The sequence below is a fragment of the Chroicocephalus ridibundus genome, chromosome 7 (assembly GCF_963924245.1).
Source record: "Chroicocephalus ridibundus chromosome 7, bChrRid1.1, whole genome shotgun sequence".
Taxonomy (NCBI): Eukaryota; Metazoa; Chordata; class Aves; order Charadriiformes; family Laridae; genus Chroicocephalus; species Chroicocephalus ridibundus.
The window spans coordinates 11,201,850-11,217,640 of record NC_086290.1 but is presented as its reverse complement, the minus strand read 5'-3'; the positions used below and the strand labels follow the sequence as shown (position 1 = coordinate 11,217,640).

General features: G+C 42.2%; 1 protein-coding gene across 4 annotated transcripts in view; it reads right to left on the bottom strand.

Annotated features, from left to right (window-relative positions):
• ZNF148 (zinc finger protein 148) overlaps positions 1-9,629 on the bottom strand; it is a 39,813-nt gene extending 30,184 nt beyond the window's left edge. For 3 of the 4 annotated variants that reach the window (XR_010071975.1, XM_063341316.1, XM_063341318.1), the window contains exon 1: positions 9,160-9,629. The gene's annotated coding sequence lies outside the window, so the exon portion shown is untranslated. Of the gene's footprint in view, positions 1-8,591; positions 9,033-9,159 lie in introns of those variants that run through there. The other variant, XM_063341317.1, reaches the window with a different exon arrangement.
• Positions 9,630-15,791: the final 6,162 nt, after the last annotated feature.

Sequence of the window (15,791 nt, the reverse complement as noted above, 5' to 3'; positions counted from 1 at the left end):
TAATGCACAAGACATTTCCATAAGGTGCTTGGACCCTTCAGAGATGGCAGCTGCATAAGAACACAAAAACAGTGAAGTGACAAGGATTTAGGTATCATTAGAAGCACCATGTTGGACAGTGTGTTCTGATGGTAGCCCTTTCTTCCCTTTAATGCATGAGGCTGCCCAGAGAAGCTGTGGCTGCCCCATCCCTGGAGGTGTTCAAGGCCAGGCTGGATGGGGCTTTGAGCAGCCTGGTCTAGTGGGAGGTGTCCCTGCCCAGGGCAGGGGGGTTGGAACCGGATGATCTTTAAGGTCCCTTCTGACCCAAAACATTCTATGATTCTATGAAAAACAAGGAGCAGAGGATCTTGCAATGCTCCATTACGGAGACCAGTGACCAACAGTGAAAAAAAAAATAATAATAAAAAAAAAAATCTATAACTGTTCTTCCAAGTATTCAACCAGTTATGCACTGGGCACCAAGCAGCAATTTTCATCAGTGGAATCGGGGATTATTGTGGCCTAACCAGCACTCTGTTACAACAGCATCAGAACAGTATCAAGCATCTTCATCACGAATAAGCAGAAGAGTCAGCACATAAATGGACACGTTAGTATTTAAAGACAGTATGAAATCAGCCAGAGTGAAGGAGTAGAAATAAACTCTAAATTCATGGAAGTGAGCAACTAGGTCACTTTCTCAAAACCCCCTCTTGGAACAAACGCATGTTACAGAACATGTGAACTTGCCAAGACAACAAAGAAGTTTTATTTTAAGAGTACACTTCTGTACAGTTAGGATTATTTTTTTTCCACATTGTTGCAACAAATCCACCACCTCCCTACTGATAACCAACATTTGTGGTCAGATTAAATCAATTAAGAACTATTCCTATCCCACTTACATAAAATTCCACAATTGTAAATCAACCTCTTTTAATCTGGCTGAGCCTCACCCCAAAGGAGGGAAAAAAAAAAAAAAAAAAAAAAAGGTCAAACTAAGTAACTACTACATCCAGTGTGCTTCTGCAGTGTATCCTCTTCAAAAGACTATCCACAAACCCCACAAGAACTTCCAGGTAGCTCTTCACCTTGATACTCTGAGAACGGTATGAACAAGGAATCCCGCTGACTTCTACCTCATACCCCAAGGTGATTACTCCTCATTACAGTTTTATGTTTCTCAAACAATTTTAAAGCACTTAAGCCCATTTTCAGATCAAGGCAAGCCGAAACATGAGATGTCTAGAAGCCATTTTATAAGAGAATAATAACATAGATATCCTGGCCCATTAACTAACATTGAAAATAATCCAAAAAATAAAACTCAAGACTTCTCAGGACTGTGCCCTCTTGAATAAAAAGATTGTGGAAATTGGATTCTACCTCAATGACTTTGATACCCTGGAGCTAATTCTCGCTAATTAAGTGCTAGAATACACTAAAACAGAAATTCAGATTGATCAAAAGATATGATTCATGTTTATAACAACTCCTATAATTATTAGGAACAAAAAATCTTGAAGGTTCTCAATGCCATTAACTCACAGGCCAACAATTAAGAGCTACCATCCCAAACAGGTCTGAAATTTCTGAGAACCCACAGCCAAGTAACTTCATGTTGAAGCCAAGTCTTAGTGATATATGCTCAATACAATCCAAACTACTAAGCAAGCAGGAAACCAATTTATAAAGTAAGAAAATATTCTTACAGGATTTTGGTAAAAGAAAAACCCAGCATGTCCTGTGTTTATGGACTGCTTTCCAGATACTATTTTCTCATCCAACCACGTGAAGAGTCTCATCTCCTCAAGCCTTCAACGCACTGACGCAGCTGCACTCACCCAGGTTCCCTCAATGCACAGATATGTCCCATCTATAGGTAACAGGGCAACAATTTTGGGCACCCAACACGCAAGCACCTGAGCCGAGACTGCTTTGCTTGAACTTGTGCTCCGCCAAAGACGGGAAATGAAGCGTTGCCCAGTGTTACAGGAAATTTTAGGCACGTAACACATAATTACAACAGATGTCATGCTTTCGGGATATGCAGCCATCACGACCACAGCTATGGAAAGCCCCACGCCTGTCCTGTGACCTACCTATATGAACATAAGCCGGGGATGACACAAAGGCTCACCAGACAGTAAACTGCAGCAAGGTCATGCAAAAAATGGAGAGATTAGGTTTTCTGTTGGTTTGTCCTTTTACATTGCTGTTCCTTGAAAAGTGACAGTAAACTCACACTTAAAACTGCCTCATATTTGACCCAAGACAGCGTATATAACATGGCACCAGAAAAGCCCGAACACGCCTGGTTTGTATGATCTACTTTTAACTGTCAGATTAAGACAACAAGCCCACTGTTTTTTTCGACAAATTGCCACCTATTCTACATATTCCGGCAATATACCATGACAACTGGATGATCATCCTCTGCATGCTCCTTTCCTATCAACTCTCTTTTATTCCCCCTCCCAATCCCTTAATTTCATCTTGGGTATAAATAATTTGTGATGATAAAAAATACATTTTAAATACATAAATATTTTTCCCTACAAAGAAAAAGAAAACTTCGTGATTTCTACAAGGAAAAAACAACATAAAAGCCAGTAGCTTTCCCTTACTTCCTTACATCTCGTAACAGTACAAGCTTTCCCAATCCCCAGAGGACAATCAGAAAACTTTCACATCTTGTTGCTGACTCTGACGAAAATTCATCACAGAGTGTAACTGCCAGGTTCACCAGTGACAGAGGAAGCTCCTGAGAACAGCAGCCTAGTAAAGCTTTCCTCCTTGAGGGATGACGGCAGTCTTTCTCCCATAGGAATGATTCATTTTTCTTGATATTGTTAAAGAAATATTCACGCAGGGCACCTTCACGCTAGATTTTACCCCCCAAAAAAATGGTTATAAAGTCAAAACATAAGTTGAAAACCAATATTCCATGGACACTTCTAGAAAACCTGCAAGTGACTGTGGTCTAAAGTAATCATATCGCATCTTGGTACCCTGAGGACCGACCACCTCCCTCCACACTTGACTTACCATGGTCATTATAAAAGTTTTCTTCAAGGTAAGAAGTGTAAGATTACTTTAGTAAAAAGGGAGTTGGTTGAGTTTACTAATCTTTCATGAGGAACCCCTTTGTTAAAAGGAACTTTAAGGGCACAAACTGACCAGATTTCTTAGTTTTATTTATACAGTTACTGTTGTACCTAGAAATGCTCAGCGCTATAAATGACCCAACTTAAAGGCCTGACAATTGTCACCCATCTCACGTGGACTTTGTGTGACAGAGACTCACATTTAACAGTGACCTAGGTTAGGAATCACTGTATACGTGGTCAAAAACATGAGAATCATTCTTCAGGAGGTTAGCAACAGAGATGATAATTCACTTTAGAGTACTCTTACTTGAAAAACTCTGAAATCATGCACTGTGTCTGGAAATACTGTTACAATGCTTACAGACTAAAATAATCACCCATGGATCCCGTGAAATGCACTCATTTCTTGGCTTTAATGTTCATTTTGCTTGCTCTCCCCTCCTTCTACAAAACTGAAGAATGTTTGCAACGCAGTATTACAGATTCACTTGTGGAAAGCAAAACTAAATAGCATTGGCTACCAAAGGAAGCCTGCAGAAAGCCGGTGAATTTAGAAGCTCCTAACTTGTTTCGCCCCTTCCCAGTGAACTACAAAACACAGCTACATCCCAGGCAGCTAACTCACATAACATGCTGATCACTGTTTGGCAAAACAAACTTCACTTTATGCAAACTTCACATTTCTCATACTTCACAAACTTCACATTTCCCATACTCGATGACTAGAGCTTTAGGCCAGACATTACCACAAATCCCTGCTACAAGTGTTTTACACATACATACACACGCATACTTTTTAGGAGCATAGCACCATTTTCTTGTTTCTAATCTAATCCCAACAAAAGAAAAAAAGAATTCTGACAAATTTTCAGGGTAATCATGTGGAAGTTAAAATTCAGAGAGTGTAAAAAGACATTTGTTTCCCCTTTCTTAAACACTGCTAGAGAACATAGGACTATGTCAAATCTGCCCAGCATCAATATTTCTCACTTCACCTCTTGCACTAAGGTGACATGACCTGGTCGTGATGTTACTGGCATTGTAAACCCCTTTAATGATGTCTTCTATATCCATTTTCGGGTGTGTAAGTAGTAAAAGTTAATACAGACTTTATGGGAAATTATTACAAAAACATTAAGATACTTGTTGAAAATTTTATGAATGGACATTTTTTAACTTTATGAATGTAGCCGCCATTTGAAACAATTTTAGAGCAGAAGACTTAGCAGCCTCATGCCTGAGTTCACTTCTACAGGTATCACAACAGCTTTACGCATTAGTAATACCACTTGTTATATCAAGAAATTATTTTACAGACATTTTACAGGCACCTTGATTTTTGGTGATTTTTTTTGTGTGTGGTTTTTTTTTTCCCCCAGTACAAGAGATCTAGAAGTTTACATTTGATAGGCTGTTCATAAACTATACCCTACTGCTGTTTGCAGGTTGGAACTTCATCCCACACAGATTTCATTTTATCATCAGACTGTTTAATTCTGTGCTTATAAAAATGTCATCCTAGTCATAAGGGAAGAATTAGACCATACTGTCTTAAAGTTTTCTGCACTAAGTGTGACAAGATGCAGGTACTGTAATACTAATATGCCAAAAGAGTATACCAGTGGCAGGATCAGGCCAATATATATATATACACCACCTGTTAAAGAGCTACGTCTTGCTGTTTTCGAAAGTGAAATGAAATCATGAAGTAATATAAATTAGTAATACATTAACTATATTACAGTATTCACACTGTTCCCTCTTGATATCATAGCCTTGACTACATTTAACACACTGATAATATCGTAAGAGCACACTAAAAATTATTTCAGAGGAAAAGCAGTATCAGTGTCTACTTTATCTCCCAAAATAAAATTCTGACAGTATGAAAGAAATTATCAGGAGATTCTAAATCTTCTGCTTGTTGCGCTTTCCACAGTCTTTCTAAAAAGACACTGAATTTCCCCTTAGGACACGCTTATAATCAACTTCTTTAAGAACCTGTTATGGATTTTTCCAGATATTTTATCCAACGTGCTGAATAGCTGAACGATATATGAAAAATATTTCTATACGCGGTCAAGGGAAGATGATTTAATCACTTATAATACTGAAATACTCACATACGTTATTGTATTTTAATTTGTATGATAATTTGTAATTTAAATAGGTTAAAGCTATGTCACTTGCGTAGTTTACGGCACTATTGCTGACGTATAAAATATTCTATGTAGATGATGAACAAAATTGCATATTTAAAATGTATATAGAGTACTAATGAGCTAAACAGATGGAATGGTGTTTTTAAGTTCACTGGGAAGTACTGAAATAAAGTAACTAACAGCATTTGTGTAAATGAAAATAAATCTCATGAAAATCTGAATGGATTTTCTTTCGTTACACAGAAGTTTGTGCTTGGCATATAGCTATATATTATAGCCAAAGACTGTGTTTTGATGACGTGTCCTGTCAATAGCTATGTCTCCGCTCTTAAAAAACAGTAAGTTATATGTATAAACCCAGTACTAGTTCAAGAGTTTCTGCACAGAGTTCAACACACAGAGTGAAAAGAAAAAAAAAAACTTCACAAATCTCAGTACTCCAGGAAATACTACTTTCCCAAATGTATTTCTGTCAAAAAACCCAAACAAATTAAAATGCAAGTTAATTACAGTACTGATTCTTCACATAAGCCCTGCAAAGCAACAGAAGCAGACACGCAGGTCTACTTACATCCATGGAGACTTTGTGGGACTTGATTTGTTTTAAACGTTCAGTTATGCAGATCAGACTGCAAGCTGAAGGCTTGAATCTATTTCATCACAAACGATGCTGGTTTGAAAGGCAGCTATCATTAAAATGCCAGGCAAAGGCATAAAAAGTACCTATTTTAAATAAAATCTATCTATTTTTCTGTTAGATCCACTTAAGAGTCTTCAAAGTAAAACATATTTCCAATGGCATTCACTTTACACTTCTTCTCCCATTCATTTAATATAAAAAACATTGTTAAGTTTGGGCAAGAAAGTTGGCCCTCGGTTTTGTGTTTAGGGTCTCCAGAACAATAGCAGTATGTTTATTTATCAAAGATGTAATACCAACATTACTACTTCTCATTTAACTTTTGTTACTTCACGCGGAAAAATGTATTTTATATTAGACCCAAACTTAATCCCAAATTACGCTCAATAATTAAAGTGGTTTTCATAGATGAACACCCACTCCAAACTGCTCCATACAGACAGCTCTCCATTTGTAATATTTACAATGGGACAACAGCCCACACAGTGGTCCACACCAGAGGAAGACTCTACAAAGATCCAAGTCACAAAAAACTTCACAAGTTTCTAGCAACAGATATAGAAGACAATCCCACTCTTCATTCCTCCAAAATACTAGAATAGAACAAACCCTTCCTCCCCATTAGTAAATTTTAAAGTGTTTTACCTAAATCCATACACTAACAACCGATGCCCTGAACTTCACTATTTGCAAATTCACATTATCAAACCTGTGGTGCAAAGAACCCACCTAGAAGTGAGCTAAATTCTTTTAGATGTACTGTCACCATATTTCACCGGAGTAATATATTCTTAGTGTTCTTGTAGTTCAACCCTAACATGACCGGTACTCGGAATTTCTCAGCTGGAAGTAAGAACTTCCAATCTCAGCAGTTTTACACCACCAACTCTCTCTCGAATATATGCATGCTCCACAGGGCTTTAAATCCTAATACCAATAAACTCATATACACTAAACTGAGAGGGAAAATCATATTTTGAGAAGCTCCATAGTAATATTACAGAAGCACGTGCTCCTTCAGGTGAAGAATTCAGCCTGCAATATAACTTTTCACATTCTGAGTAATTTTTCTTCTGATTTTTTTTAACCATTGTGGTTCTTCAAGTAGCTACTTACCTACTTATGATTTGATTTCATAATCCATCATATTAGGGGTTTTCCATAAACAGAATATGTTTGCAATACAGTAGAAATTAAACACATATGGACAAGAAGGACAGTAACGGAAACATAGATTACATATACATATGTCCTCTCAGGCTTTAGCCTGAGGAGCGAAGACAGAAAAAGTACATGTGCACGTGGCAGCTAAATACGAGAGGTCAGCCTCATGTCTTTTAGCTTTATTCAGCTATATGAGCTCACTGACTAACTACATGGATATTTGGGGAAGAGGGGCATGGAGACATACAGAAACAACTCCGAAGAAAATACTTTTGGAAACTGAATACATGTGTACATTCAGCTGAGTATTCATCAAGAAAGGCCATAACAACTGTTTTCAGGAAATCATGCAATTGAAAAATTAATTTTGTAGAGGTTTCCTTAATCACCGCAACCAGAGAGGGGTGTTCCTGCATCTGCTACGAAATCTGACTGTGCCCTGTACCAAGAGCCTGCAGATCCCATGAGATCCACAGGAAAGGAGCCCTCCTGAGCCCTGAAGCTTCCCAGCACAGCCAAAGCTTCTGCAGATGACAGCTGTCACTGGACACATACAGGAATCCAAACACTGGAAATGGAACACTTGAAAAACTAACACTGACCAAAGGTATGCAAACTTTTTACATGGCGGGATAGATTTTACGTCTAGATCGGATCATTGGTTAATCTGGTCTGGTTTTCAGTACACCATAAGAACACCTTCAAAAATTGCCAGGGATTAGCACTATTTTTACACCTTTCCTTCACGAGGCATGCATCACCAAACTCATGAAGAATGACTGCAAAAGTTCTGTCACTTACAAGGACGAAATCTGATATGGAGACTCCAAAATGTTTAAGCTTGACAGGCCCAGGTACATATTCTTAGCAAGCTTGTAAAGTACTACTGAAATCTGTGAATAAGTAGAGCAAATAAACAAAGCAGCTGAGATCCTATTCAAGAGAAGTCACAGTCCTCCGTCCTATGTCTTGTACCAACAGCGAAGATGCTGCTCATCAGAAATAAGACACCTCCTCTCCCATCTACAACTTCTTGGACCAGACTGTCACATGTATGCAGAGAGAGACAGGTCACGCTCCAGGCAGACTTGCAAAGCAAGACTAAAGCCGTGATCACTGGATTCTACATCGCTACTTGTTTTACCATTGTGCAAAAGCCCTCACAGCTGCTCTGAACAATTTACAAAAACAAAGTGATCAGAGGAATGATTTACGTTTGCAACATAAACGTCTTCCCTTTTTATGAGCCAGCTTAACACAGACATTGCTGCACTCATCCCAGCAGAGGTCTGGCAGGGACTAGGGGAGGAAAGACGACGAAGAGTGAAAGCGTTTAAAGCCCAACTCATTTCTCCTCAACTCCTACTGGTCCCCCCTGCCCTCCCAGCCACCTCCAGCCTGGCACTTGTTAGCAGCTGGAGAGAGGTCCCTTGCAAAAGCTTCCTCCGAGCAGCTGAGAGGAGACCCGGCAAAGGCGATTCAAAAAAAAATAAAATTAAATGAAGCAAACGTTCACAAGCCGGCACACTTCACCTCTCTTACACCACGAACAATGGAAAGGCGGGCAGCGGCAGGATACGGCCGCCCGGCAGGACGGGGCCGAGGAGGGGGGGTACAGGCTGCCTGTCCGCCGGTCCGTCCGTCCGTCCGCAGCTCCCCCGGCCCTTTGTCTGTCCGTCTGTCAGACGGCCCCGCCGGCAGCGCCGGCCCCCTCCCCACCTCCCCGCCGAGGCCTGCGCGGCCCCACCGCGGCCCCGCGGCTGCCGGCCCGCCGCGCCGGGGGCCGGCTCCGCCGGGGAAGCCCCGCCGCCGACCGAGGGGGAGCGGAAGGGAGCTCCCAGCGCCCCCCCCCAGCTCGGCGGGGAGCAGGGGAGGAGGGCGCCCGCCGCCTCTCCCCTCATCCGCCGCTCGCCGGCCGAGATCTCCGCCGGCGGGGCCAAGCGCGGCCCATGCGGGCGGGACGCGCCGCGCCGGGCCGCGGCCCCCCCCTTTTCCCTTTCCCTTCCCTCTCCTCCTCCCTCCCTGCACCTCCCGCCGCGGCGGCGGGCGGGCGGGCCCGGCCGGACCCGGCCAGCTCCCGCTCCCGCCCGCCGGCACTTACCGGCCGCAAAGCTGCGAAGAGAAGGCGGGCCGGGCCGGGGCGCGGCGGCGGCGGCTCAGAGTGCCCGTGCCGCGGCCCCGGGCATGGCGGGGCGGCGGCGGCGGGGCGCGGGGGAGGGGAGGCGGCGGCGGTCGGCGGGGGAGGGGAGGGGAGGCCGAGGGGAAGTTGGCGGCGGCGGCTTCTTCCTGCTCCGGCGGGGCGAGCGGCGCCTTCCCTCAGCCTCCTGCTGGCGGTGACAGCGACAGCCCGGCCAGAGCGCCGCCGCGCCGCGGTGCAGCATGGGAAACACGCCCGGAGGACCGGCGGGCGCCCGGGCGCGGCGGGTCGGCGGCGCGGCCGGGCGAGGCCAGGCGAAGCCAGGAGAAGGGGAGATGGAAACCGGGCCGGGGCCGGGTTACGCGGGGGTCAGGAGGCCGGCGCGGCCCTGGGAGGCCCGGCCGAGGGCTGCCCCGTGCCGGCGTTGAGGGGAGGTGGGGCGGGAAGGGCTCTTGGAGAGGGGCGGCCGGGCCTCGGGTGAGAGGTTGCCGCTGCCCCCCCTCGGTGTCGTTCCGACGGCTTTATCGCCAGCTTGGGCGCTGGGTGCCAGGGAGGAGGCTGAAAGAAACCTCGATAGCCCCCACTGGGCCCGGTTCGCCTGTCCCGGGTGAGGCCAGGGCCTCTTGGGGCAGAGGGCTGCGGGCCCGGCGCAGGAGGCCCCAGGCCACCCGTGTGCCCACGGAGATGGTGGCTGTGGGACTCCTGGGGCCTCCAAAACCATCCAGAAGTCCCGAGACGAGTTTTCTGCCCTGTGATTACCACGATCGTGATGTCCTCCATGACCCCAGGATTTGAAGAATTGCTCGAGGCCAGATGTTGTTCCTTGGAGTAGCTCGCCGCCCAGACTGCGCCTTTACAGCGTTGGCTGCACCTTGGTCTCTCTTCCATCTCTCAACTTCATTTCTTTGAGGGGTTACCAACATCTCCACATTTCTCTAAATAAAGTCTTACGCCCGGCAGCGTGCTTAAAACACGTGCTTAACCAAATTGCTTTATGTCACTTGCTTATAATTAAGCATGTGCTTAAGTGCTCTGTTGGATTGAAGCCAAAATCTGCATAAGGTCTATTGGGTAAAATTTACCAGCTTCACCAGGCTTAGCTTTGTGAGTCAGTCAATCAGCAGCAGCCCAAAGCGTTTTGCTACAAGCTTGGTTATTCCCAGGTTGTCCTACAGGATCACCCTGTCTCTGCGACGAGGCTTATGCCCTTCATTTGGGTCCTGTTAGAAGTAAGATGCATCTGCCTGGTGAGTCAGCTTTTTGTAGGGTTTCTAGTTCCTTTAATGAGATGCAATAATAAGGTTCTGCATCCTTACGCGGGTCATAGATTGTGCCATCCAGTTACAGTGTAATAAATTGCATTAAGAAGAAAACATTAATGACATTAAGACCCAGTTTCAAGGTCTGCCCTGACGTTGTGCAATGTATTTCAAAATAATTGCATTGAGTACTCGATCTGTATGAACAGAGGAAGGAGTTAATAAAATGTGGGTACGTTTCACGCAGTCATCTACAGTTTTACATAAATACAAGAAGTGTCATTAACCTGCTTGCTGAATAAAATGGGAAACTTTTATTTTCCAAAAATAGAGTTTTAGAAACTGAAGGAAAGCGTACATTTATGCAGCTTTGATTTTTTTTTCTTCCCTTCAAAGACAATTAATTTGGTGACTGTATTCATTTTTACCTGTCAAAAAAAAATCTTTTGGATTTCATTAAGTCTGAGTCAGGAAGCTCAGCACTAAAACCTTATTTTAAAATACACTGAGGAATTAAAGCTTTCTGCAGGGTGAGCACAAGTCTTTCTCCAAGGACACATCAATTGGAACCCGCTTTTCAAAAAATTTTTGTTTGGCAATTAACAGTGTAATATGAAGAAAGATTGTCTTGTATTTAAAGCAAAGAAGTAAGACTCAGCATATTTGGGGTTTGTTCATTACTCTCCTACCATTCTTCTATGACCTTAATCAAGACATGCTCCAGTTTTCAAATGTCAGTTTGGGTTAGGGTGGAGGTTTCTGTTGCTGTTTCGAGAGGAACTCAGCACCTACAAATTGTCGAGTTCCGTGAGAATCTTAACAGTGCTTCGTTCGTCTGGAAGTCTCCCCCCATGGAGGCAGGAGTCGTAAAGGAACACGTCAGACCTTGGACCTTTACCTCTTTGTCACCTATATTTTCAAATCATGGTAATTCCTCACCAAGTGACAGAGCTACAGCACTATCGTTGTTTGTATTAGTGTTTTGACACACGTTTAATACTGCAGTGTTTATTTATTTATATTAGTGCTTTGACGTAGCAAAATATAAAAGGAATATCTAAAGCCAGTTGCTTGAGAAGCTTAAAAGAACACTTGCATTTTGACCTATTTTTTTTTTTTTTCTTATGCTGCTCTGTAAATAGCAGACAAACTCTGCTTTTCCCTAGGGAAAAAATTTAATAGTCTTCCGTCTCCCTTCTGAATTCCAGAAGTTGCCCACCCATGAGAAACCCTGTAAAAGGCAGTGTGTACACTGCACGGAGCCGGGTACGTTTCAGGTTCCTTGTTTCAGGAGGGCTAAATAATGTAAAATAAAAGGCACCTTTTTTTTTTCCGTCCTCCCTTTTCTGTGTAAATCCAGAAACAAGAAAAATAGGAAGCAGAAGTAAGATATATATTAAAAAGAGTGGCTTTTGGGAATTGTTGGAGAATATATGTGTGTTTTAGAAGTTCTTAAACAGGAAGTGGCTTCAGAAATAACTCTGTAGCACAACCATCATAGAATCGCCTGGGTTGGAAAAGACCTTTCAGATCAACAAGTCCAACTATCAACCTAACGCTGAAAAAAACCATCACTAAACCATGAAGGATTTCTGCATCAGGCCAGTAACCTCTACCAAAGCAGCAGCTTCATCTGGAAAGATCCAGTCTTGGAATTTGAGAAAGAATTGCACAAGTTAGGTAGGTTTTTGAGATGGCCACTTAGCCTAACTCTTAAAGTTACACCTTTGTGTTTGTCTGAATTTGTCTAGCCTCAGCTCAATACTCTTATTTCTTCAAACACACACAATTGGCTTTTCTAGAGTTAAAAAAAAAAAAAATAAATGTGTTGAACTGTTCATGTCTGTATGCAGTTACAGGATCAGGCCAAAGGAGACGTGAAAAGCAATCAGCACATCAAGTATCAATATTTTTACTGAGTATTTTATAACCACGCTACATCTCGAAAAAAATAAAGGTTATCAGTGAAAAATTCCTGTCAGTAATTTATAGAGAGAGAACACTGCCTGAAAAATCTTTATGTTCTCCAACAAAGGTGTTTGCAAACAAAAAGTTCAAAACCAAGGTAAATCCAAGAGAAAGCGTGGGGCGTCACGGTGTGGAAATACACAATTCATCTCCCCAAACAATGCTAAACCAGCCTTTTCTGTGCCTGCGGAATCATCAAACAATTGAAGTTAGTAACTTTGGTGCAGGATGAGATTAACTTGATTTTCAGAGATAACAGATATGTTCTCCCCCAGCCACTTGAGTTATTCTAACGTGAAAGTTAGTTTAAGTTTCAGTGTGTGTCTCACCAGTCTACATGCTGGGCATCACCTGCAATTTTGCCTGGAAACCCTTCGACAAAAACGAATACCAAATCACAACTGCATAAATGAACGGTAATCATCATTGGGACTAAATCCAGGATGGAGAGCAAGAAGTAAATATAAACTGGTTTATTGTAAAAGGCTTGGCACCACAGAAGTGGAGATAAACACCACTTAGTCCTCATCACAGATTTATGTCTCGTTCCCTGTTCAGCAACAGAGCCAAACACATTTGTAGCTTCAAAAATGCAAATATCCCGTTGAATTACATGGAACTATCATACTGAATCAGAAAAAAACCTAAATGCTGCCTTCAATTTCTCTCCTCCACTCCTTCCTTGGACCACTAAGATCATGGTGGCCCTGGCCAACACTAACATGTGCCAGTGATACAACAAATGATGCTTCAGAAACGCCTAGATGAATGTCTGACATTTCAACAGTGGATGTAACTGGGGAATGATTGCTATTGAAAGTTAGAAAATCTCCTTTCATCCATTTTTTTTCCCCAATTCAAATATTTCACCAGGGCTTTTACAAGCACAAATGTTCAATGCAGAAAATTAAATGAGTCCATTGTCTGAGCAGCCACTCACATTGTCTGTAAATTGCTCCTCTTCATTTCAGCATCCCTGATTGAATTTGTGTTTTAATTATATTTTTTTTTTTATAGCAGGCTTTCAATTCATGATCCCACGTAAGCCCTACTCAGTTGAGTCTGCATTGCCCTGAAGTACCAGCAGATGAGGAATCAATCATAAAGCTATCAGTCGCATTGTTGTACGGTACGCTTGTCCTGACATTAACCAGTGTAGGGAAATGTGATGTTATGGTATGTGTCAAAATACCCGTGCATCTGATGCTTGTATACAAAATAATCAATTATGGAAAATATTGGCCAGAAGGAGATGGTGGCGCGAGAGTCACTCGGCTCTATTCCAAAATCTTTTCTGCTCCCAAATCTATTTAGAGGAGAGCACTGTTCAGCTTCCACCTGAGCCCTGAAGGAGTCTTCATATCAGATTGGTTTCTAATGCCACAAACACGCCTGACTTGACTCATTCATTTATTTTACAATAATACAGCAGCTTGAAGTGCTTTAAAACTTGAGCTGAAGACATCACAGAAATCCCACAGAAAATGAAAAGTAATGGCTTGATGAGAGATACACCTGTCTGGAAAAAAAAAAAAGATAGCAAGTCAGTGTCAGTCAAGATGGTTTTGTGTAGACACAAGACATCCAGATATCTGTAATACGTTTGACTCGATCCCACACAGCATTCCTATAAAATTAGCATTATAAATCTCCAGATTAAAAGAGAGGAGGATGTTTAATGTCCCATGCTGAGATGCCTAATAGGCAGAAAAAGCAACAAAAATGATGATAATGTAGTACTCTGTCTAACACAAATTGTCAAATGACACAATGAGGCAGAATTTAGAGAACCAATTCTCTACCTTAAACCACAAGTTATAAGCAGAGCAGAAAACCATCCACTCTTAACTGAGATTGGCTGTCTACCTAAGACATTTAAGTTGAATTAACTGCAGATGAGAATGTAAGAGGGCTTTAAACCCTAGCATGAACAGTTTAGAATTAAGCCTTTCAGAATTACGTGTAAAGGAAACTAGGGATATTTTCTCCGTAAAAGAGAGAGCATCCACACAGGGATTTGGTGGGCTTTAACTAATGCACTTTAATGTCACACCTTTACTTAATTCATCTTAATCTTTCCCAAGTGTCCCACTGCAGCTGAGTTCTTTAGCGTGAAGTATTACAGTGGATCTAATTTGAAAGATAACATTAGCTGAACCATTAGCTATGATTTGACTATGATGGGCTTGTCCGTACCGCGAGGTTACTCGGTGCAGAGTAACGAGCTAATTCATACCTACTTTGTGTCAATACTCCTAGTTTCCATCACAGTGCTGTAGGCTGCATCACACCACCGAACGTGCACTGAGAGTTTGTGCAAAGCAACTACCGTATTTTAAATTCAGATTCATACCTCTTCATTTTAGACCTCAATCCGGTGTAACGTTTACCGGATTAAAAGCGAGACTTAAACTTTCAAAGAGCAGGTAGGATACCAAACTGTGATGCCATGACAATGATGGGAGATTGACACTTATTAACCAGAAGTTCAAAGTTAAAACAAGAAAACTAAAAAAAAAAAAAAAAAAATTTAAAAAAATGAAGCATTTTGGAGAGGACATGGATACTGCTGAGAACAACGAAGCCCAAGAGGATGTACATTCCCAGGGTGACGAGGATCAAGCCATTACACTAAATGGGACATTTCCGTATGTTATTTGAGACAATAGGAAAGCCAACAGAGTATAGAAAACTGAATCTATGAAAGCCAGTAAAAAGGAAAATCTCAAATTTCAGTTGGCAGAGAAGAAAGGGAAAACGAGAAGTGCACAAACAGACCTTGAAGACCAAACAGGGAGACATTCTTGAGGTGAAAATGTAAAAAAAACCTTAAAAGGCTGGAATTAGAACTCTAGAAGTTAATTGCTCAACACAGCAAAAAAGGAATTGTTTAGGGTTTTGCAGTCTCATAATAAAAAACATCATAGAGTTGCCCCCCCCCGCCCCCCCCAGTACTCCTCTAGTAGTACTCTCAAAAATCGCATCAGAAAAATAAGGAAATTTTGGAACAAGACAGGCTGTTAACCCTTCTCCAAATCACATAGAGGGCCTCCATGACTGTCAGGAACTGAAAGAAGCGGGCTGCCAGCAGAACTGTGCGGCCGCACAGCTTTAGCTGCAAACCCGTCAGAATGGTCTTTCAAAACATCGGAAAGACCGTGTTACAGCAAGTAACGTTTTGTAAATGAAAATCAGATCTCACTAATCTCTTAGAATTATTGACTGTGTCAGTAAAGAATAAGGAAAAACATTGGTTTACTTTCTTTTCCAAAATACATTTGACAATTTCTGATACCCGGATTTGCCCAGGAGACAGAAAGCAGAGAGGAGGGTTTGGTGGTTGCTTTTCATCAGGGCATCAGGTTAACA